The following is a 22,986-nucleotide window of genomic DNA, read 5'->3' on the forward strand; positions in this document are numbered from 1 at the left end:
GCGAGAAGAGATGACAACAACTGATATTGCCGTGTCAGTATCTCTTGGCCGGAACGGCGCGTTCGCGAAAAATAGCGAGATGTGTCGCGCCGCTTAGTATCGGGACGTGGTTCCGAGAACCGAAAGAAAGTTCAAAACACACAAGTGAAAGGAGCGGCCGCGGCCCGGCCGCATTCCTGCACGAACTTTATTTCAACTTCTTGCGCAATAACGCAACGCTTAGGGAATCTAAAAAGAAGTCTCGTAGGATACGAACTTCGGGGATTTGCATGGAAATAATCAATTTTTCTTTTCCCTGCATTATTCAACGGCGAACGAACGAAAAAAAAAGAAAAAAAAGAAAAGAGAAAAAGAAGAAGAAGAACGGCGATTCCGCGGCGACGTGTACACAGGTAAGAATTCGTGACTTGAAACCGAGAAACGGGACGACGGAACGGACAATAAACCGCTCGATCGAGTTTTTGCCGGTGCAATTAACCAGTTGGCTTTGTTCGACGACTATACTCGTCGTGGATAAAAAGTAGTTCTAGGTTTATAAAATAAAACCGTATTTTTGATCCAATATTTTAACGGCCATACTTACTCTTCGACGAGTATACTCGTCGAGGAGAAGTGGCAGTATTTTATGTCGCGACGAGTATACTCGTCGCGGATAAAAAGTAGTTCTAGGTTTATAAAATAAAACTCTATTTTGGATGCAATATTTTAACAGCGATACTTACTCTTCGACGAGTATACTCGTCGAGGAGAAGTGGCAGTATTCTATGTCGCGACGAGTATACTCGTCGTAGATAAAAAATAGTTCTAGGTTTATAAAATAAAACCCTATTTTGGATGCAATATTTTAACAGCGATACTTACTCTTCGACGAGTATACTCGTCATAGTAATACTAATCTTACTTAACTTAATACAATTAACTTAATACTAATAGTAATACTAATCGTCATATATACTCGCCAAAAGAGGAGGCGCCACAGTAAAATAATTGAAACGGAAATTCGATGCGCGAGATATTTTTTACGTGTCCGACGATTTTCACTCTATATTTCGCGGTCTGTAATCGCGGTGTTTGAATAGCGCGGGGATTACCATCCCCGTTGAATCAAGAATCAGGTCGGCTATCTGTTCTTGGATCCATTCAAGATTATACGGATATTAATTCAAGAACAGTATGCCGTAGAACGGCTTCCATAAATTAGCGATGTCTTCATTGTGTGCTTCGAGAGCCGCGCGCTTTTAATTTAAGACTTTCAAGTGGTTCCGCGGAGCTCAATATCCGGTGCCGCTTCGGCTCTTTCACGGAAGGCTTCATCGTCCTCGTTTTAACATGCACCGGTCATCGCGACTGTAGGCTTGTTGTAGTCGAAATTCGTTCTAGGAAGCTCTCGCAACGTTACAACAGACGCGTAATACCCATATAATTACGTTCGAACAATTTCTGAACGAAAATTTACGTTTAAACAATTTATTGGAACGCGTCAAAATGACGGGTCGCTAATTTGTTAATTTACGATTATTTAAAGATACATACATTATTTATTCGATATATATGTTACTTATGGCAAATGTTACAATAACGCTCGTACAAAATCAGAATAAATATTTTATTGTTTCTTTTATAAATTAATATGAAACAGCTGTTTTTTGAGCTTCGTAAATCTATTGTTAAATAAAAAATCACAAAAATTTATCGACATTTACTGTCTAACAAATGTAAAAATTATTTAATCACCGCTAGCTAAAAATTACTATTTTTCGATCATATTTAGCGAAAATCTCATTGCAATATCTCTAATAATTCAGAAGTTGCAACAACTTATCATTGGATTCTTGAAACGGGCCCACTGTGCGGCGCCCGATTTCGGGGGACTTATTTAAAATTTTCTTTATTTTCATTTCGTACGAATTCACACACACACACGATCACGCTTGCACAATCCTAAACAAGATAGAGTACGAACTATGAAACACCCAGTATATAAATCGTCCGTCGAAGCGGCCATCTTGAACGTCAAGCAATTGTCGGCAGATTCGTTATCGGCACCCGCGAGAACCTTAAAAATTTCAGAAAAATTGAACGAAATCCGGACCAACGGAGCCGGCGCAGCTGTATTCGAATCGCATTCGCCGGCATTATGCGAACGCTCGCGACAGCGGAACGAGTCAGCGGGACACGGAGACCTTCGAGCGAACGTCTGCGCGCCGTCGTCCTTCTCCGTGTCGCAACGGCGAAAGAGCCGGGCACTGTTTTGCAGCTAGAAATAGATAGCCTAGTTAGGTAGTGTACGTTCCCGCTCTATTCCTGGTGCAGGCGAACGTTTTCCCTCCACGGCGCGCGCGGCGGCTCGCACGGCTACCTGCGCGGAGAACCGGAGACCCTCTCCTTCCTCGTGCCTAGGTCTCTCGCGTAACCGCGCTACGATTGCCTCACTCGTTCGCGGTCCCTTGCTCCATTATCCACGGCCGCGTTACGCTCTGCTCTAATTTTTCCCCCCCTCCACATCCGTCCTACCGGTTCCCGGTTCCCCGTCAATGGAAACGCGGATCAACGCGCCGGAAAATACCGACGGAACTGCACACGACGAATCCGCGCCGCGATTCCTTCGCGCCGTTCGGCCGACAATGAATTGCCTCTCTTTCTCTCTCGCGCGCGTGCTCTCTCTTTCGCTCTCTCTCGCACTCTCTTTCTTTCTCGCGCTCTCTCCTCTCGCTCTCTCCCTCTCTTTCTTATCGTCTATGGAAATTCTTTTTCTTGGTGGACGGAAGGTTGTCGAACCTTTTACGTGGTATGTACTTGGTAATGGACGGTATTTTTCATTTTTCTTGTCGGTGACAGTGACCAAAACGTGGAAGATACTGTTACTCGAAAAATTGAGCGTATAAACGCTCACTGCCATAAGGCAGACAAAGCTTGACATTTTCGTTTGTTGCTTAACTTTCGCTGTTTTGTAATGTGGCATTCGCGAAACGCGCGATTGTGATTTGTTGGATTTTGTATCCTTTCCTGAAAGAATAAAAAATGTAATATAATATAATGTAATATAATATATATTTATATAATGTAAATAATATAAAATAATAAAAATACAATATGAAGTGCTATAAAACTGTTTAAGTAAAGTAGTACGAAATCATGTCATAATATCACAGTGCATATTAAGCTAATGATATGTATTATATAATATAATAAGGTTGTAGCGACTGTACTTTATGTACAGTTACTCACAAAATTAGGCGTATACCTTTTAAAACCCGATAACTTTTTTAAAACTGGACCGAGTGATTTGAATTTTTTTGTTTGTAACCTCGCAGTATATTAAGCAAATAATATAGTATAATAAGGTTGAAGCGACTGCACTTTATGTACAGTTACTCGCAAAATTGAGCGTGTATCTTTTAAAATGCGATAACTTTTTTAAAACTGGACTGAAAGATTTGCATTTTTTTTTCTAACCTCGCAGTATATTAAGCAAATAATATAGTATAATAAGGTTGAAGCGACTGTACTTTATGTACAATTCTCGCAAAATTGAGCGTACACCTTTCAAAACGCGATAAATTTTTTAAAACTGGACTGAGTGAGTTTATTAGCTGAAGGAAAATTAGGGAGAATTTACTGAACACTAATTTCTCCCAGAAATTCCGAATTTCGGGTTGCTGTGAATTTCCCTGCGCTAGTCCTACGCCTATGTAATTTATTGTTAAGTCGACGATAACATTCGACGGATGACAAATGACGAAATGGTCCGATTGGCCACCGAGTTGCCTTCGAATCGCGGCAACAAATTAGAAATAAAAATAGCTAAGTCATCATAGCTTTCATTCTAGCATTACTATGTATTTACATTAACCCTTTACGCTCGAGTGGCGACTCTGAGGGGACGCAAAAAATTGCTATACTATTTCTAAAAGAATTTCGACATTATTAAATTCGTCTGTGTTCGATAAATTGTCGAATAATAGAAGCCTTCCTGCAAGCATACACGTTCAATTTCATATGTATCATATAAAAATCATCAATCATACCAAATGAAAATATTGCAGGTTGAAACAAATGTCTTCATTTTGGAGTTAAAATAGTTTCGAGTGCAAAGGATTAATTATTGTAATTACACTAGTAACAGCCCCGAGTTTCTGCAAAAACGAGCGGCGCGAAGCTCGAAAAAATCGCGACTCGGTATTCTGCGATTCGCCGGTTTCAATTCCGATCGCCGAACATTTCTGAAAGAATTTACTGTATATCGGTTGAAACAAAAGTCTTCATTTTGAAGTTAAAATAATCTCGAGTGCAAAGGATTAATTATTGTAATTACACTAGTAACAGCCCCGAGTTTCTGCAAAAACGAGCGGCGCGAGGCTCGAAAAATCGCGACTCGGTATTCTGCGATTCGTGCCGGTTTCAATTCCGATCTCCGAACATTTCTGAAAGAATTTACTGTATATCGAACTTTCGATGATCTCGCAGAGACGCAGAAAAGCTAATTAGAAAAGCCCGGACCGAACGCGGCGGTCCCCGCCGCGTCGCGTGACGCTGTTCCGCGATGCAAATGCGTGGGCGAGTCCTACGGAACCAGTTCAGCGGAAAATTCTGGAACACGTAGGAGATTTCCCTCGTGGAATGAATAAGCCCCGGACGCGCGGCTCCTTGAGTTGGTCCCGTTGAACCCGCGGGACGGGCGCGGGTTCGCAGCAAGAGCAGCAGCCGCGGCAGCAGCCAAGCTAGACAGAAAGACAGACGGACAGACGGGGCCGGCCGGACATTCGCGAATCCATTATAGCCGGTCGAGTTGCCGCGCACCCCAAATCCTAATAAAACCCCGTCCGTGGGCTACGGGGAAGACAAGCGGGAGCCCCTTTTATGCGCCGAAAATCTTTCCCATGGGCGATCGAGAATGCGTGCTTCTCCCCGAGCGAGCCGCCGCGGACCGGGCCAACGGCCGGTCACGGATAACTCATTCGTATTCGTGGTTTGCTCGTTCCAGGGCCGTAACTAGGCCACTCGCTCCTTTTATTTTTATCGGGGCTCCGATGCCCCGCGGTCCGACGCACCCTCCCTTCGACGAGCACCAATTCCTCGGGGGTCGCATTCGCACCGTCGCTTCTTCGTCCGCGTCAATGTCCACGTTGAGCATTTTTTTGCGAACTAAGCGAATTAGGTGTCTCCGCGAAACTCTCTCAACTCGTTTAGGTGTGTTTTCGACGTGCTTGTGACTTTTTTCGGGGCGGTAGGTCCGAGATTGTGGGAGTTGAGGCGGTCGCGTTCGCACCGTCGTTTCTTCGTCCGCGTCAGTGTCCACCTTGAGCATTTTTTTGCGGATTAAGCGAATCAGGTGTCTCCGCGAAACTCTCTCAACTCGTTTAGGCGTGTTTTCGACGTGCTTGTGATTTTTTTCGGCGCGGTAGGTCTGAGATTGTGGAAGTTATGGTGGTCGATTCGCGGGGTGCGTCGATCGACTGTCTTTAGATGCGAAGAGAGAATTGCTTTATTGTTGTTAGTATAGTCGATTCTCGTTAACTCGAACCTCTATGAATCGCGCGATTCTCAGCTCGATAAAGCTAAATCCGCGAGAGCGTCTGGAAAAATAGGAACGTGGCTACTATGTACTTGGCGCGTGGAAAGTCTGTAGACAAGCTAATTCCAGTGAGCAATTTCTGGCGAAAGGAACAACGTTTCGCCGAGATCTTCGCTCGCAATTTCCCCGTCAGCTAAGTTCAACAGAACTTTCCTCGGAACTTCCGTCCGCTCTCGTGTTTTACAATTCGCCAAGAATTTTAACGCTATAAATGCACAAAGCACCTCAGCCTAATTAAGGAACCTCCGCTGCTCCATTTCACCGCGTTCATTCACACTGCGGGATCGTGACCGGCCACGGCACGCCGTTGTTATAAAAATCGAAAGAAAACAAAAACCGTTCGCGCAGAGATTTTCTTTATCCGAACGAGAGTCTACAAAGATTGTCCCAAAAATGTCTCGCGATCCGGAAATGGGGGATTCCTGAGGTCATTTCAAGCAACTTTTTTCTTAGCGAAAATGCAATCCGCGGCTTCGTTTACGAGTTATTAATGAAAAACGCTAACCAATCGGAGAGCGAGTGCGGCCGGCGCTCCGCCCTTGCGGCCAATGCCGCGTCGCGTCGGCTGTCTGACGCGGCAGCAGTGGTCGCGAGGGCGGGGCGTCAGCCGTACGCGATGTCTCATTGGTCCGTGTTTTTCTTTAATAACTCGAAAACGAAGCGGCGGATCGTATTTTCGCTAAGGAAAAAGTTGCTTCAAATTACTCGAGGAAACTCCAATTCGTAATTGCGTGACACTTTTGGGATTGCCTGTATATGAATTTCGCGTTAATATATCAGAGTTTTCTATACGGTCTATCTAACTTAGAGGAAATTTATTAAAAGATGTAATGAAATGGTCTTACCCCGAGGGAAATGTTTTTTTTTTAAATAGAAAAGACGTAATGGAATTTATTAAATAAATTTTTATCATATAACGATGGAAATACGCTATTAATTCCTTACAATGTTGATGACCAAATGTACTTGTATTTCGATTTCACGCTTTTTTCGTACGTCTCCCTGTTACTTTCTTCTGGACTTCTGTAATCGATAAAACAAAAAGAAGTTTAAACAACGAAGAGAACATATTGAACGCATCCGCAGCTAATTTTGCTTTCAGTTTTCTTTTTGCACGTCTACCTGCTTCCTTCGCTTCCGACTTTTTTCCCTATTACTTGCGGAAGTTACTTTACAGTAATTTTTTCTTATCGAACCTCTTCGCGTACTTTTTGTTTCGCTTCTTGCACGGAGAGTATTTTTAAAGGGTCTTCTTTATCCGAACGGGGTTTCTTCGGGAAAAATGATCGGCGAGGGAAGGCCGAGTTATCGGCGCCGCATTAAAATTTCAAATATTAAAATATAAAACGCTGGAAACACACACACACACACACTCGTCGACCTTGGACAAGCATAACTTTTCAACAAACGAAATCAGGGCTCGTTTTAATTGCATTCCTAGTTACTTGGCTTCGATTCTTGGACAGTTCTCGACAAAATCTATCCGAAAGTACACTAGAAAATAAAAAAGAAAAAAAGAAATACCGAAACCTTCAAGGAGAGGTTCCACCATTTTCTACCCTAAAGTGACTATCCTATCAACTCTTTGTGCTCTTGAAGCCAAATTAACGAAAAATTTGAAACAGCTTCTCCGACCCACGGTATTTCCATTTTATACAACCTAGTGCATTTTATACATACATAAACAAATTTATCTATTAAAATTATTTTAAAACGTGATTATTAAATTTAAAATATTATTAAATTTAAATTTAAATTATTTAAAACAATTTTTAATACCGCCTTGTGATCGTCACTCGAGTGCAAAGGATTGATTAACGAGAAAAGCAACCGCCCTAATTAACTACCTCACACCGTAACAACTACAGGGTGTCCCGAAAATGTGTCGCAATCCGGAAATGGGAGGTTCCTCAGATCATTTGAAGCAACTTTTTCCTTTGCGAAAATTTTCTCCCAGGCTTCGTTCACGAGTTATTAACGAAAAACACTGACCAATAAGAGGCGAGCTCGGTTGGCGCGCGGCGGCCCAGCCAACGGGTGCGCGGAGCTCAGTTCCGCTCATTGGCTCGGCCGTCTCGCGCCAAATGATCTCGCCTCTGATTGGTCACTGTTTTTCGTTGATAACTCCTAAACGAAGCCTCGTAGAACATTTTCGCTAAGGAAAAGGTTGCTTCAAATCACCTCAGAAATCTTCTACTTTCGGATTGCGAGACATTTTCGGGACACCCTGTATAGTCCGTCATAGAGCCACAACCTATAGCCATGTAGCGAAAACAAATGGCTCTATGGAAGCGGCCGCTGGCGTCCTAGACACGAGAAGATCGGATTTCGAGCCGCGAGGGACAGGGCCTGCAATGATGCAAAAATCCTGACGGCGGCGGCCGTCCACCGACTCCGACAGCTAATCCGGGCCCCAGCTGAACCGGTGGGCACACCGTCGGTTCCCACCGTCGTTCACCGTTGGTGTCAAGATGAAAGACTCCGGGGCGGTCGATAAATTGGCGCGCGAACCGTCCGAAAAGGAAGTCTTGGAAGCCGATACACGGCTTCGGGCTCGATCGGCGAGCTGCCGCGGCCGCCGCCGGCGGTCGGCGTGGGGTGGGGGGAACGCGGCAGGGAGGGACGAGAGACGCTCGGAGTCCCGGGCTCCTCGGCGGAGCAACCGGTTCTGGTTTCACGATCCTCGTCACCTGCGACCTTCTGTCACCGGCGCGGCGGGCCAACGACACTGCACCGGTTCAAAGGAAGTCTGGTGCCATTTTAGCGACCTGCGGCTTTTACCGGGAACGCTCAGGGTCAGAGGCCAGACGGGCCAACCGACACGCATATACCGTACGCGTAGAACCGTGTGCTCGGCCCCAGGATGAGGACGCACCGGTGCGGCGGGGAGTGGGGAGCGGTAGGGGGAGAGACGGACACGCACACCCGCCCGCCCCCCCTACCCTTCTCGTTCGCGTGCGTGCACGGGTCCCGAGCGACGACGCAGTCCGAACAAAAACAGCCGACCGAGCTACCGGCGCGGTGTCTCGATTTTCACGTGGACACGCTCGGACTCGCTGTGTCCCGGCGGTCGCTCTGATTCACCTACGACAGTGTCTCGCTCATAATTGAGCCTGGGACCACCGGCGGGATAGCACCGCTTGGAAAGTGTCGTCTGAATCTGTCGAGAAAGTCTCTCGTCTGGCTTCGGAATGTTTCGTAGGGTCGTTTATGGGGTGCAGTAAATTCTGCCCGATTGTTCGTTAGATTTTGATCGGTCAGCTGTGTTCGACGAGTATATATATATATTCGTGTCTATGTATCTAAATGTATTTATATATCTATGATATATATTTGCTTGTAATATATAATTATAAATGCGCGTACGGGTAAATAAATAATACTATATATAATACAATATATATTTATAGATTTAAATATATCTATATATCTAAATCTATCTACATATATATCTAAATATGTCTATATATATATTTAACCATATTTATAAAAATATAAAAAATCGTAATATATAATACAATATATGTTTACATATCTAAATATATCTATATATCTAAATATGTCTATATATCTAAATATATCTACATATATATCTAAATTTGTCTATACATATATCTAAATATTCCTATATATCTAAATATATCTAGCTATATTTATAAAAATATAAAAAGTCGTAATATATAATACAATATATATATTTATATATCTAAATATATCTATATATCTAAATATGTCTATATATCTAAATCTATCTACATATATATCTAAATATGTCTATACATATATCTAAATATATGTAGCTATATTTATAAAAATATAAAAAATCGTAATATATAATACAATATATATTTATATATCTAAATATATGTACATATATATCTAAATATGTCTATACATATATCTAAATATATCTAACTATATTTATAAAAATATAAAAAATCGTAATAAAGAATAAATAAAATCGTGTCCGCACCCCTTAAATTGCCCATTTTTCTCTAGAAGCTCGGAGACAATCGAAGAGAATTTACTGTATTTAGGATTCCCGAATCGCTTTAGAAAAATGAAGATTTCGGTTCGGCGAAGATGCCAGGCAACGTTTCGGAGAAGTAACCGATAGCTTTTCTCTAGTTTCGATGGAGATTGTCGGACCAATCGGCAGGACCCTTGCAAAATGACGAGCTTTCGAACGGCACGTTGCAACGTCGACATAAAAAAAAATGCTGCACGTATGTTCGACGACGATGGAGGTTGCGCTCGGCGCCATTCGAACGGCACCGTGCAATATCAATTTCTGTTAATTTCCTGCATCGGAGATTGAATCTATTAGGTCGAGCCATAAATAACTTCCGATGCAGCCAGATAGAATCTATTGTTCGTGCCTCCCCGCCACGAGTCATCGGGGCAAACGAGTTTTTGCTTTCACTAAACAGACAATAGTTGAAAATAAATAAAATAAAGTAAAAAAAAAGAGGGAGAAGAAACAGAAAAGAAATGAGCGAAAAAGAACGAGATAAATGTCCGATAAGAAAACGTACGCTTGCTTATAGCGCGATCTGATATTTAGTCGCGCGACGCTCGCGCCCTCTAGCGAATTTATTGACATCAAAAATAAAAAATTATTTACGGCGATCGTCGCGAATTGCAAAATTTCAGAGCCACGATCGAAGTCACGGAAGAAATAAATATGAATGAATCGAAAAACGTACAATAAAATCGCCTATTAGCCTCATTAGAGGCGCTCGTTGCAGCGCGAAGTGCATTCCGCGCCGGAAATAGTTCGGCCATAAAATTAATGTTGGCCGTATTCTCGGCAATGCGAGGAACGCCGCGAATGCAATTGCAAAGGGGAGAAAAAGAAAGGGACAACCGGGAGAGCGGTCCCCGTGTGCTCGCAGGATCGCTAACGGCGCGGAGATCTAAGGCCGTCCTTGGCTCGTTCCCGTGATCGGGCCGCGTACTCGCGAGAACAAGTCCCGTCCGGTGGATGCACGCGGGGAGCATCGGTTCTCGGAAAGACTCTCGAAAACCGCGTTCTCGAAGGTGGGCGTGCCCCGGGGTCCCGGTCTCGAAGGCCGAGGAAGCCTTTTACAGGGAACGCCGGCGGACCCCTCGAGAACCGTCCACGCGACCCTGACTTCCAGACTGGGTCAGACGGGGCAACTCGGTGAAACGGCGAAATTGATGAAAGTGAATGACGAGTTCGTGGCCGACAAGGGACGGCTGTGCAGGTCGCGTGTTGTCGTCGGGCCACCCCGCCGTCGACGGAAGGGCGCGGGCCGACGCGCGGCCCCCGATTCGAGGAAGAATCGATGCGCCTGATCTCTCGACAGGCTCGAAAGGGTGAATCTCCTTGATCGAGTCGGACATGCCTCTTGTACGATCTGGCACGTTGCGGTTCTCAATGAACGTTTCGACAAGTAAATTTAGGTTTGGAGTAATTTTTGTAAAAGGAATCATTGTAAAAGGAATTTTAATTTATCCACGAAGCGCGCGCGGTGAACGCGCGAGACGCTCTCCGAGAAATTTTGTTTGAATTTTTTGGACGTTCTTTTTGTGAAACATTTTCTTTGAAACAACATGAGTTAAAGCATTTTTTGATGGCATTTTTTAAAACGCGAGTGTTCAGTGAATAGTTGCGAAGGAACGATGCGAGTTTTATAAGACTTTTTAAAATTACGATCTTAAATTTTTAATGTTATCTTTGAACCATTCACTATGTTCAATTGACATTTCTATTTTTTAATTCAATCGGATAAAACGTCAATTGGATTTTTATACTGAATTTAGTTACATTGATTGAATTCTCGTTATAATTTGTTGGAATGTATTTAGATTTGAAGCTATCTGCCTGTAAAACATGAATTTTAACTAAATATTTGTAAACGAACAATGCGAGTTTATTAAACGTCAGAAATATAACCTTAAATTTTTAGTGCTATTTTTGAATTATTCACTAACATTCGAGATTGATATTGTCCCTATTTTTTTAACAAATCAGATAAATCATCAATTGGATTTTTATACCAAATTTAATACCATTACAATATATATTTTATATATATTTTATATATATTTTATACCAAATTGAATTCCCATTACAATATATTGAAATAAATTTAGATTTAAAGCAATCTGCCTATGAAACATGAATTTTAATGAAATATTTATAAACGAACAATACGAGGTTAGAAAATTTCAAAATTACAACCTTAAATTTTCAATGCCATTTTTAAACTATTCGCTAACTCAAATCAGATAAATCATCAATGATTTTTTATACCGAATTTAGTTCCATAAATTAAACCATCATTACGATTTATTGAAATTAATTTATATTTAAAACAATCTGCCTATAAAACATGAATTTTAACTAAATATTTGTAAACGAACAATATCAGTTTATAAAACTTTTCAAAATTACAACCTTAAATTTTCAATGCTATTTTTAATACATTCACCAACACTCAATTGTTATTGTTCCTACTTGTTTAACAAATCAAATAAATCATCAATTCGATTTTTATACCAAATTTAATTCCATTAATTGAATCCCTATTACAATATATTGAAATTTTATAAAAAGTATATTGAAAATGCTTTTCATACCAAATTCAGTTCCATCAATTGAACCCTCGTTACGATTTGTTGATATAAATTTATACTTAAATCCATGTGCTTATACATTTGCCGTAACATATAAATTAAACAAATAACTCATAAATTTATCTTCATAAGACAAATAATCATAAATTAAAAAATTAGTGACCCGTCATTTTCACGGGTCCCATAAATCCATTGTTAACGCAAACAACACAACCAACACATGTTGCATTTCCTCCTTACCTCTTCTCGATAATCTTTATCGATCGAAATATTTAAAACATTTATAAACTAATAATAATAGCGCGCGTACTAAGGCAAGCGCTATCGCGCGGTTCGGCATTTCTCGGCCACCCCTCCACCCTCCTTGGGACTCGAACGGTTAACCCTTTGCACTCGAAGCTATTTCAACTGTAAATCTAAAATAATTTGTCTGACTTATAGTATTTTTGTATAACCTTGACAAAGTGCATTTTATGCATATGACTGTCTCTCGCGCGCTCTCTCTCTCTTGCGCTCTTTCTCTCTCTCTCTCTCTTTCTCGCGCTCTTTCTCTCTCGCGCGCTCTCTCTCGCGCGCTCTTTCTCTCTCGTGCTGTCTCTCTCGCTCTCTCTCTTTCGCACTCTTTCTCTCTCTCTCTCTCTCTCTCTCTCTCTCTCGCTCTTGTGACTTGCGCAACGGTCACGCTCTTAACAATATTCTTAAATCTAAATTTTACCGATGTAAAAATTATTTTAGAACGTGACATCATAAATTTCAATGGTGCCTCAGAGTCACCGCTCGAGTGCAAAGGGTTAATTATCCGCGAAAGGTGGCCCAACGCGATCGTGCCGTAGCCGCGGCGGATAGACAGCCGGCGGACAGCGCGATGTTTCGTGGAAGATGGAAAGCGGAGGATCCGAGGATCGGTCGGCGGCGCGCGGCCCTCTAATATCGGGGTCCGCGGGCCCGGCGTCTTTTTTCGGAAATTGGCGAACGCGGCCGATCGGCCGGCAACGGCCCCGGAAAGTTAGACGGGTTTATATTATGGCTCGGCTGGTGGCTTAATTCGGCCCGATCACGGGCTCCGCCGCCGCCGCCGCCGTCGACGTCGTCTCGCTTCCTTTCTTCTCGCCTCTCCTTCAGTTTCCATGGAATTTCGAGCGGCTACTACACAATGTCGGCCGATATTAAAATTCATCGAATTCCCCGGCGCTGTAATTCGACGGGCCTCTAAATAAATTAAGGGCGCCGCTTTCATTAGCGGTATAATTTTATCGGCTCCGGTATCGGTCGCCCGTGCACTCTCCCCCTCAACCCTTGCCCGCGCCGGGACCAAGAGCAACTTTTTCACCGCGACGCGACGCGATGTTTGCCGCTCGCCGGTATCGTCGTATCCGATGCTCTCCGATGAGCACTCTATAGCCGTCTTCCTCGCACCGTCCCTCCCGCGTCGATCGGCTCATTCCCGGCGCTCTATCTCTCTCTCTCGTGCCCTTTCTCTCTCGCATTCTCTATCGCGCTCTTTCTCTCTCGCGCTCTCTCTCGCGCTCTCTCTCTCGCTCTCTCTCTCGCTCTCTCTATCGCGCTCTCTCTCTCTCGCGCTCTCTCTCTCGCTCTCTCTCTCGCGCTCTCTCTCTCGCTCTCTCTCTCGCGCGCTGTCTCTCTCTCGCGCTCTTTCTCTCTCTCTAGCTCTTTCTCTCTCGCTCTCTCTATCGCGCTCTCTCTCGCGCGCTCTGTCTCTCGCGCTCTGTCTCTCTCGCTCTCTCTCTATCTCACGCTCTTTCTCCCTCGCGCTCTTCCTCTCTCGCGTTCTCTCTCTCTCTTGTGTTCTCTCTCTCGCGCTCTCTCTCGCGCTCTGTCTCGCGCTCTCTCTATCTCTCTTGCGCTCTCTCTCACGCTCTTTCTTTCTCTCTCTCGCTCTCTCTCTCTTTTGCTCCCGCTGCGAAGCGTGTTTACAAGTAGCGTCCACTCGACAGACTTTATTTAGCGCGGGAAAGTAATGGCAAGGAGCCCGATGAATGGGAAACCTGCTCCTCTGCCTCAATGAGCTGCGTCTGTTCGCGGAAAGCAATGCGGCTTGTGCGCAGCGCGGCGCATTAGGGTATCGGGACGCTTTATTTCGGATTGCTTCGCGTTCGAGCGGCGCTGGTCGCCGTACGATACGCGGCGAGGATGCTCTTCTCTTTCCTTAAAAGCTTCCGTTATTGTTCGAATTTTTCTTTCCGGTTTATTTCGACGAATTTTCATTGGCTTTTTGTTTTGTTCGACGGTTATTGGACGTTTCTAGAGGACCTCTCGGCGATCGAACAGTTCTTAGAACGAGCTTTCGGATTCGATAATCGAACTGCAGATTTCGTGGTGTGAATTCAGTGCTATAGTAGATGCTCTCTTGTCTGAAGGTTTATTTTTGTAATATCACGTAACGAAATGTTGTATTAAATTAATTATTATTGTTGTTGTTGTTGTTGTTATTATTATAGAAATAATAGCAAAATAATAGAGAATTTAATTTTCTATTTATATAAATAGAAAATAATATATATAATAATATATATAATAATATAATATATATAGCAATATATATATATAATTTTATTATTATAATTATTTATTATTATTATTATATAATAATTAAATAAAAGAAATGTTATTCCTTTTTCTCGACTTATTTTTGCATCTAGAATCACCTTCTTGCCGATTGTCCCACGATTTTCCGAACACCCTGTATATATAATATATCTATGTATCTAAATATAGATATAAAAAATGAGCCTCGAGGCTCGAATAATCGTATCTCCTCTTCCCAAATTGTCCATTTCCGTTTGCAAACTAACGGAATATTAGGACAAATACTTACTCGAATTATGTTCCCAGTAACCTCAGTTTCGCGGGTCATCATTGACCCGCGTGGCATTCAAGCTGTTAACCGAGAAAAGAGCTCTGTAGCTATTGAAATCGAAAACAGGTACAGCAAGTTGAAACTCTTTCCAAATCAATAATAATCCATAATAATAAAATACAGGATATTTGTTTCTAAATGAATATATCTTTTTGATATTTTTATCATTTTTTCGAAATGAACATATTTTCTTCTAAATGGACAGCAGAAGAACAAGAATATACCGCAAGATTACGAAAAACTGGGAAGCCGGTAGGAGAAAATGAAAAAGTTCAGAAAAAAATATGAAAAGAAAAGAACGAAACGAAGAAAGGAGAACAAAGCGAAAAAAGGCGGACACCTCTTCCAAAAAAAGAAGTCGTCGAGGGGCCAGTCATGTACTTCGGTAGCTCGCGTCTGTAAAATCGCGAGTTCGTAGCTCGCAACTTAATTGACCAGGCCGCAGCAGAGACGCAAATAGAGATCGCGGATCAGGCCGCGTGGGCGTAACACGGAATCGAGGCAACCGAATCAATCGATGGCGGTAAACGGCGGCTAATCCCGCGATCGGGGATGATCCATAGGGCAGTCTGTCGCCGCCGCCGCAGCGTAACAGCCGAACGGCGACGAGTCGCACACGTGTGAATGACCGACGTGTGACCGCCGCACGGTGGACGAGTCCAGACCAAAGGTTCGGGATTGCGGTAGGTCTGGAACCCGGGAACGTAATGCAACACTCGGTGGCGGGCCTCGCAGCTCGCACGAACGCCCGCCGCTGCTCGCCTCCGCTCGCCGCCGTTCGCCGCTCGCCGCCGCCGCTCGCCGCCGTTCGCCGCCGCTCGCCGCCGCTCGCCCGCCTGCTTTGCTTCGCCTGCTCTGCTTCGCACTGCTCTGCTTCGCCCGGCTCTGGTTCGCCTGTTCGGCCCGTGTGTACCGAGCGCGGCCCGAGGAGAACGACGAGAGGCGCGAGAGAACGACGATCGAGGCCAGACAAAGCGGCAGATATGCCTTCTTATTGCACGAGCGCCGGCCATTTTAATGGGTCTGCTCCCAGGCTATTTATACCTTAATTGAATTTCCGTTGAAAACGCCGCGGCCGGCATTTTAACCGGCCACGAAACCAAGGAACGCCACGGAGCGGCCCGAGACCGGCCCGACTTGCGAACCGGCCGACTCCGAGAACTCTCGTCGAATTCTTCGAACTGTTCGTGCGATTCGAACTCTTTGTACTGTTCGAGACTGTTCGAACCTTGTCGAATGCTGTGCCAGAAGTTGGTCGGAGAGTACGCTACTTTTGCGCGACATGTCACTGAGCTACGCTGTTCTGAACTGTAAGCAAATAGGTTGCTGTTGGAGTGAAGTAGAATGCGACTGCATGGTGCCAGACATTCGTAAACACTACGGAACAGTACTTTGTTGCTGAGATGGGAACGTTGTTATCACCAGAGTGGCCGTGATACAATTTTTGTACTAATATCGTTATCATAATAATAATAAGAAGAAGAATGATAATAATAATAGTAATGATAATAATGGTAATAATAATGATATGGCAATTAATAATGATTGACAATTTAATATGATAATAATGATAATAATGATAATGATAACAATGATATGAAAATTAATAATGATTTGACAATATAATATGATAATAATGATAATAATGATTGACAATTTAGTATGATAATAATGATAATAATGATTGACAATTTAGTATGATAATAATGATAATAATGATAATGATAACAAGAATATGACAATTAATAATGATTTGACAATTTAATATAATAATAATGATAATAATAATGATATGACAATTAATAATGATTGACAATATAACATGATAATAGTAATAATAATGATAATAACAATGATATGACAATTCAATAATGATTGAAAATTCAATATGGTAATAGTGATATTAATTTAATAATAATAATATTTATTCGATCGACTGGAGAAAGTCCCAGTGTTACAATAATATAATAATATGTCGCACAAATAGCATATCAATAATAAGTAAAGAAAAAAGAAATAATGTGAAATTTAAATAATGTAAGAACGTAGAAAATAAAAGAGAACGATACAGTATGAAATCGTTAGAACAGGCAAGATAGCTATACCGGGATTAAATTAAGATAAAGCCCCTTAAAATTAAGCCCCGCGGCGAATTCTAACACTAACAATCGCGCGGACAACAAAATTCCATCGCAAAGACACCGGTATGAACCAACCGTGTACTCGACTCAAGTCGGAAACACACGAGCACCTTCCCGTGTTTTTCTAATTAAAAGCGAAGCCAAATCTTCCCTGTTCTCCGTTGCTGAAAGAAAGAGGAGACGACCACCGTCCGTCGATTTGACGCTCGCGTGACTCCAGCCTCGATCTGCATTAACACTATATTCACGGAACGCGTCAAAAAACGTCGGGTCACAAATTTTTTAATTTACGATTATTTGTATCGCAAAGATTCAATTATTGAGTTATTTATTCGATTTACATATTGCTCACGACAAATGTTACAATATAACGCTTATTAAAAATCAGACTAAACGTCTCGTTGTTACTTTTATAAACTAGTATGAAACAGCTGTTCTTCGTGCTCCGTAAATCTATTGTTAAAAAAGTCTAATAAGTTAGTCTAATAATTTAAAAATAAAATAGTCGACGCGATTAACCCCTTAACGCACAGTTTTTTTTTTTAAATCGGCCAAAAAATATCAATTTTTGGTGGAGAATTTTGATACACCGCGCTTTTGTTCCATGAAAAAAGACTATATTTTATTCTTGACTAAATAAATGTTACAGCTTACAATCCCATGTAAATGATAAATATCAATAAAACGATTTTTGTTCTTTGCTTCCACATTGTTATTTCCAATTCTCGATTATATATTCGAGCGTGAAAAATTATAGCAGCATAAAATACAACGCCGCTCGAATGATCTCGAGTTTTGGCACAGTTTTGGCCTGTTTAGCGCGCTCGAATTAACTCGAGCGTGCAAGTTAAGGGGTCAAGCTCAGAACTCCTGCGAAATCCGAATCGAAACCCATTCAACGACGCAACCATCTATCTCTCGAGAACATTGCCGGCTTTTGAGACGATTGTCACCGTCGCCGGACAAAAAGCTCTGATTTCGCGTTATCTAAAGCAACGTTGCAGCCCGATCCGGCGCGTTTAATTCATGTGGCGAGCATTACCGCACCGCGGGGAATGTATCAGTCATTCCATCGGATCGATAACCGCGCTAGACGGAGACCGACAGACAGAGAAGCGAGCGAGCGAGCGAACGAGAGAGAGAGAGAGAATCGCGTCGGTTGAACCGCTGTTGGTCGCGCGTAGCCGCGATCCGGAGAGAGCAGCTCGAATCCGCACGGAACGACCGTTACTCGCGCGCGAGTTCCGGCGACGCGGCTGGTCGCGTTCGGCGAGGAGCGACGTCGAGGGTTCCTCGACACCGAGGCGGATCGGGTCGGGTCGGGTCGGATCGGATCGAATCGGATCGACTCGTCCGGTCTCGGCGCGGCGGCGTCGCGTTCCACGCGGAGGAAGATCGCGCAGCCGGTTCCACGGCGTTCCGTGGCGTTTCGCGGCGAATCGGCGCTGCTCGGCGGGGATCGGCACGGCTCGGCGCGGGCAGCAGCAGCACCGTGGGACGCGTAGTATGTAGTACTACGCCGCGGGTGAGAGTCCTTTGTTCGAGAATGGACGCCATGAGAACCACGTGTCTGATTTCCCGCCAAGTCGGCCGGAGCACGGCCGCCCACGGCGGCCCAGAGAAACGTGAGACGAACGAGCGAGCGAGCACGGAGAGAGAGCCGGGGGAGAGGGAAGAGAGACGCGACCGTACGGAGGAGAAACGGAGACCCGTCGGGAGAGAAGCCGTCCTGCCCGAAGAAGCGGGACGGAGGATGAATGAGAAAAAGAGGGCGGGGTGAGGAGGGAGGGAGGGAGGCGAGCGGGCGAAGCGCGACGGAGAGACGGGCGAGGGGCCGGGGCGGGGTGAAGAGGCATCGCGGAGGAACGAGGAAGAGGGTCGGAGAGGAAGAACGAGGCTGGAAGAACGGAGCGGGGCGAGGGGGGCCGAAATGAAACGGAGAAGACAAGGAGAGCGGGAATGAGACATAAGGGCGGAGGGACGGACGGGGAGAAGACTCTGCCGCGGCAGGGGCGGGGAGGGAGAGGGGCTGAGAGAGTACTAAATGGATGGGGCCGGCCGTGGGGAGCCTGGGGAACGTCTAACCGGCGTGCCTGACCGCGTGACTTCCCTTCTTCCGTTCCCTCCGACCTGGTACAACGTACTCGAGAAGCCTCCTTCTCGTCTGCGACGCCGAGGAACGAACAGAGCGGACGGCGAGGGACGCCGGGGGAGGGGGGCGGCCGGTGCGCGCCGTCGGATTCGAAACGAGTTCGCCTTCGCCGTCTATCGAGAGCGCGCGGCCCCCTTTTCCGCGCTCGTTCTCGCTCCCTCCCGCCGCCGCCGACGTCGCCGTCGCCGTCGCCGCCACCGCCTCCGCCGTAATAGGACGCTTCTGCGCCGGCTGGATCGTATAGTTGGCTGATGCTTCAAAATCACAACCGGGGAAAATGACTCGCGCGCGGCTTTTCCATCGGGCCGCGAACGTCTGCGGCACTCACGCTCCGAAGAATTTTTAGGATCGCTCGCTATACCCCCGCCGACGATCCCTATGCCCTGCCGCACACGCTGCATACAGGGTGACCGGTTCGTAATTTCGGCAACCGCGACGGTCGCGCGGCGAAATTGCCGTTCTCGTAGATTTCGCGCTCGTCGGAACGCTATTTTATCGTTTAGATGCTGGCTTGGTTAGTGTCCCGATGGCGGGCCGGGATTATTGGTTACGCAGTTTGAAATGTGATGGGAGATCAGGTGTTGGATGATCGACGCGAACGTTGATAGCTGCGGCCGTGAAGAGTCTGCGGATCGGCGGGGCCTTCTCTTCGAAATGAGACGAACAAAGAGTCCAGTCTTCTGTTGCGAGATGATCAGCAGCAGGTTCAAGGTTAACTTCGAAGATCCGCAAGAAGCTGTCGCGGTTTGAATTGGACGCCGTTCTCGGTTCCATTATATTCCCTCGTTTGACCGTTTCAGCGGCAAATATTAGAACTGGAGGGACAACGATATATCTGTGTAGAAACCTGCGAGGGTTGAAAATTTGCACCGAAAATTTTCACCGGAAATTGCCACACTAATTGATGTGAAGTGCCACTTAGGAGAGAGTGGCCAGCTTCCAGAAGTCGATTCCTCTCTATAAGAATAGCATAAGGAGGCATGATAACAGAGACCATTGCAAGCAAAATGAAGAGCAAAATGGATAACAGAAATTCTCTAATTGAACCGACCATTCCAAGTCGAAAATTATACAATTCCTTTCGAAATTATGCAATTCCAAACATCCGAATTTGCAGATTAAAACCGGTCACCCAGTATTTGTTCCTCCGTTTTAGCTTCCGCGGTTTCGATGGGGGGGGGGGGGCGTTCGTTCCACCGATAGAAATTCTGAACGCGATACCCTGGCACTCAGCGTCGGCCGTTTTACCCTGCTTTTCGGTGACAAACCGACCGAGATTTTCAACGGGGTAGATTCGCTGCTCGGTACACCGAGGATACACAGAAGATCCACGGTGTCTCCTCGCCCCCCTCCCCCCCTAACCATAGCTATTTGCTGTTGCCGCGTTTCGATCCAACAGTGCGGCGCCATTATCGTAATTTCCTGTTCCGCGGAATCAAACGGTTCCGTGGAGGCGGGAAACCCTTGACGAAGGGTCGATAGGGCTCCCGTAGCCGAGTCAGGAGATCGACGGTGGTTTTTTTCCCCGGCCGTTTTGGAAGAAACATTCGCGCGCGACCTTCTAATTGCGTCCTACGAACGGAGCGAGGATTCTCGAAATATTTTTGGAAGTGTTTTCTTCTGGTGGAAATAAAGGGTTGATAGGTAGATTCGTTGAAAATATGTTAATTTAGCACGATTCTTCGTGAATTCTTCGAATAATTCTTCATGAATTCTTCGAATAATTGTTCAAATAATTCTTCGAATAATTCTTCAAATAATTCTTCATGAATTCTTCGAATAATTCTTCAAATAATTCTCTACGAATTATTCGAATAATTGTTCAAATAATTCTTCTCGAATTCTTCGAATAATTCTTCACGAATTCTTCTCGAATTCTTCGAATAATTCTTCACGAATTCTTTGAATAATTCTTCAAATAATTCTTCACGAATTCTGCGAATAATTCTTCAAATAATTCTTTACGAATTCTTCGAATAATTCTTCGAATAATTCTTCACGAATTCTTCGAATAATTCTTCATAAATTCTTCGCACAATTCCTCCACACAAATTCTTCTGTTCATCGAAGAAGTGTACGAACGTGTAAAATGCAAACGCGCAAAAAGTGTACAAATCCATACATCTGCGTTCGCTGTTAAAGACACCTGCACAGATTTAGAGATGCTCCACTCTGTGTTCCCAATCATTTAAATCTCGAACCTGAGGGGGTAGCTGCAACCCCCGAACCTGTCCTCGAACACGCCCCATTTAAAGGAAAGTCGCGTCCTATTATTTACAGCCTTTGCGCGATCCTTTAAAGTGCCAGCAAATCTGGTGAACGATCCTCTACCAAAAATTCTAGCCACCCGAAAACTCGATTGTACAACTAATCATCGAATTAACGTGGCCAGCAATGTCGAAAGCTTGTGTTCTCCGGTTCACTTTTGAGCGCCGGTAGGGGAAAGCAGGAGCGCTGAAGAGGGATAGAAAGACGGAGAGAGAGAAAGAGAGAGTGAGAGAGAGTGATCCGTGCTTTGTGCTCGCTTCCCCCGGTATCTGCACGGACTTCATCTACATCGAAAGTCCAAAGCGGTGGGGACGAAGTTCGCGATACACGCCGGAGCCCTCGGGTTCCCCGCCAGCCGCCCCTTTTCGAGCGGTTTCTGTCTGCGTGCAGGGCCGAGGAAGGGGGCTCGCGGGGCCGGCGGGGGCCGCTACAGACGGCGGACGGAGGGACGGCGCTCGCTGGGTTCAAATACCTCCGAGGGGCCGCGCCGCGCCGCGCCGCTCCTGGATTCCTACAGGCTAACCTGGAAAACTACCGGCCCGGATGACCTCGTGGCGACGCCACCGCTGCCAAAGGTCGTTCCCGTTTTCCGCGCGCAGTTCCGCAATTCCGGCCTCTACCCTCGCCCCGAATTTTCAAACTCGCCGCTTCGACGCCCAGAAATTCTTATCGCTGGGCTGGAAGAGCCGAGGGTTATCCTTGCGCGCTAGGACCACGACGCTTGTCGTTTTCGCAGCTACGGTGGCCCATAAAAATGTTCGTTTTGTTTGGATTTATTTTTGTTCCGGTGTTTTAGAGTACAATTGACGACTCGTTGCAGAAGTGTTCGCACATCTTTTAATCCTGAAATAATCGGCGTAGAAGTGATTATCAAGCCTGAGAGACGTGGTGAAAATCGGGCTAAAAATGAATATTACGTCTGACAGACGCGGTCGAAAAATCGGGCCAGAAATGAATATTACGTCTGAGAGACGTGATCGAACGATCGGACCAGAAATGATTATCACGTCTGAGAGGCGTGGTGAAAATCGAGCCAAAAAATGATTATTACGTCTAAGAGATGTGGTGAAAATCGAGCCAGAAATGATTATCACGTCTGAGAGACGTGGTCGAAAAATCGGGCCAGAAATTGTTATTACGATTGAGAGACATGGTCGAAAAATTGGGCCAGAAATTGTTATCATGTCTGAGAGACGTGGTCAAAAATCGGACCAGAAATTATTGTTACGTCTGAAAGACGTGGTCGATAATTTGAGCCAAAAATGATTATGACGTCTGAGAGACGTGGTAAAAAATTCGTGCCAAAAATTATTATCAAGCCTGAGAGACGTGGTGAAAATCGGGCTAAAAATGAATATTACGTCTGACA

At 44.8% G+C, this 22,986-nt stretch overlaps 1 protein-coding gene across 1 annotated transcript in view; it reads left to right on the plus strand.

The window, feature by feature from the left end:
• Positions 1–22,986, plus strand: part of Pdk1 (Phosphoinositide-dependent kinase 1) — a 1,509,859-nt gene that overhangs the window by 423,831 nt on the left and 1,063,042 nt on the right. The gene's annotated exons all lie outside the window — the stretch shown is intronic.

This window comes from Megalopta genalis, chromosome 1, assembly GCF_051020955.1.
Source record: "Megalopta genalis isolate 19385.01 chromosome 1, iyMegGena1_principal, whole genome shotgun sequence".
NCBI lineage: Eukaryota > Metazoa > Arthropoda > Insecta > Hymenoptera > Halictidae > Megalopta > Megalopta genalis.